The sequence below is a fragment of the Saccopteryx leptura genome, chromosome 1, assembly GCF_036850995.1.
Source record: "Saccopteryx leptura isolate mSacLep1 chromosome 1, mSacLep1_pri_phased_curated, whole genome shotgun sequence".
NCBI classification, from domain to species: domain Eukaryota; kingdom Metazoa; phylum Chordata; class Mammalia; order Chiroptera; family Emballonuridae; genus Saccopteryx; species Saccopteryx leptura.
In genome coordinates this window covers 62,846,878-62,849,404 of record NC_089503.1, presented here as the reverse complement: position 1 = coordinate 62,849,404, position 2,527 = coordinate 62,846,878, and positions in this window count along the sequence as shown.

The following is a 2,527-nucleotide window of genomic DNA, read 5'->3' as shown; positions in this document are numbered from 1 at the left end:
TCCAGTTTTAGCGATGAATAAAGAAATTTGATAACTAGCCTCAAGAACACGATTATTAGTTGAAGTATGAGCAGTAAATAGAGACTATAATGTTGTTCTTTTTTCAAAATTTTTCTTTAAAGTTTTAAAGTAACTCAAATCTGAATTAATATGAGCACTATGTTTCGCCCTCAAATGCGCCTCAAGACGACCTCATTTCATTGATTCATTGGTCAAGCATTGCTGGCATAAAAGACAAAAAGGAATCCACTCATCGTGAACAGCGGGTATGAACCCAAATTTTAAATATTCCTCCGAATATTGACGAGTTTTTTTCTTGCTTGCACCACTCATTTTACTATGGGCTATAATAAAAATAAGATCAATTAAAAACTAATATTAAAATATGTGTTAAAATATATTCAATGTGACATAGAGTAAATGTATACTAAAAATTCATATTTATTTAAATGTATATAACACATTTACTACACTACCACCGCAAATCAAAAGGTATCTATATTTTTTCCACTTGACAAAATTTTCTGGAAAGTTATGCTTCTAAAATTAAAATTGTCATGCATGCACTATTATAGCCCCAATAATATTTATAAAATATTAGTGCTTTCTAGCCCCGATGCAAGAAGTCCTTAATAAAGAGTTTAATACTGATAAAAATAAAATCAAATACTTACCAATTATATCTATGCAATATATATATGTATATTTATTAAATCAATGAGCTTTTACAACAGTTTTGACTGACACTTATTTCAAATTAACACCAACTGAATGATGTGAAACACTACAGAAGTTGCGATGGGCCAATTAGGTGAGAATAACTGCGTTGTTTAGCGAGTTTTTAAAACTTCCGGGGTCCCCCGCGGCAGACGGCACGCTCCGCGGTGAACCCAGGACGAAGTTTACTTGACGTCGCCAATCACCCAGTTGATATTTTGGTCTCGTCAAACGAAATTATACTTAATAATTATTTACCGCAATTATTTAAGAATTGCATTTTTTGTTAAATTTGGCACCGATATCTAGCATTGCATTTAAATGGCCCGGGGCGAAAGAGTTAAAGTCATGTCGAGTCCATTTTCAAATTGCCCCCCTTAACTATCGAATTGCCCCCCTGTGGGGCGTGGGCCCCACGTTGGGAAACACCGCTTTAAACCTTTTGTATGTGGCGGGGAGACAGAGACAGAGAGAGGGACAGGTAGGGACAGACAGACAGGAAGAGAAAGAGATAAGAAGCATCAATTCTTTGTTGCGGCTCCTTAGTTGTTCATTGATTGATTTCTCATATGTGCCTTGACGGGAGTGAAGAGTGGCTACAGCAGAGCCAGTGACCCCTTGCTCAAGCCAGAAACCACAGGGTCAAGTCAATGATCCCACACTCAAGCCAGTGACCCCATTCTCAAGCTGGTGAGCCTGCGCTCAAGCCAGTGACCTTGGGGTTTCGAACCTGGGTCCTCTGTGTCCTAAGCCAACACTCTATCGGATAGAATGCAGAGTCTCCTTTACCTTAAAAATCTGAGATTGCCTTTGATAGGTTCCCCTTCCTCTAGCCCCCCTTCTCTGGCTACTCCTCAGTCCCTATAGGGTTTGGTTGCCTTTTTCTGCCTATATTTTAAGTGTTAATTTCTGCAGAGTTCTGTCCTTATAAACTCTCATCCCTCTACATGCTGTTGACATCTCTGTGGCCTCAGCTTCCGTCATGATTTCCTAACCTCTAGGCCACAGCTCATCCCTCCTCTAGGCCCATACTCATCCATACTCAATTATTTACAGGGTGTCTTTTTCTTGTTGTAGAACAATAAATACCTTTATTACCTGAGCTAAGATAGGAGGGAGGAGGATTGATTTGCCTTTCTGGGCCTTGATTTTCCTCGAATGTAATGCCAGCTCCTTGCCCGGAAGTATATAGCACAGCCCTATCAGCCTGGTCTCAGAGTGATGAACACAAGAAGCTTATCCTGCTCGGACTGTTCCAAGACTGCTGATTTGGGCATTCTTTTTCCTTTCATCATATTTCTTCTTCTAAACTTTCTTTGATCGTGTTTTGTTTAAAATCTCTTCCTCCTTGGGAGTCAGCTTGGCTCCTTCTTGCAGCCCAGGGCCCGTGACTAGTGGAACACATACCACAGCCTGTTTAGTGTGCTGTCAATAAGCATGATGCAGTTCTTTACTAGGGTCTCGGTGCGGACCAGTTGTTATTGCATGCATTGTAGATAACATCAGTCACCCTTGTTTTGCTCATACAGCACTCCAAGCCCCAGGACAAGTTGCCCACGTCTACCTCAAGGCACAGTACTTCTGGTGCCTCTCTGCACGCGGACTGTGTGCGTGCAGCAGGGGCCAGTCTCAGTGCTGGCAGCTGGGCGTCCCAGCTCATATTTCCACTTTGTGAGGCAGGGCTCTCTCTTGCCCCCAGTTTGCGTGCTTGTGTCAGTTGTCCAAAGACATGCCCAGGACTCGGTGCTGCCTGAAAAGAGCTGGTGTCTTCTTACACCAGGTACTTTTCTGGCACTGGGATACATCAGTG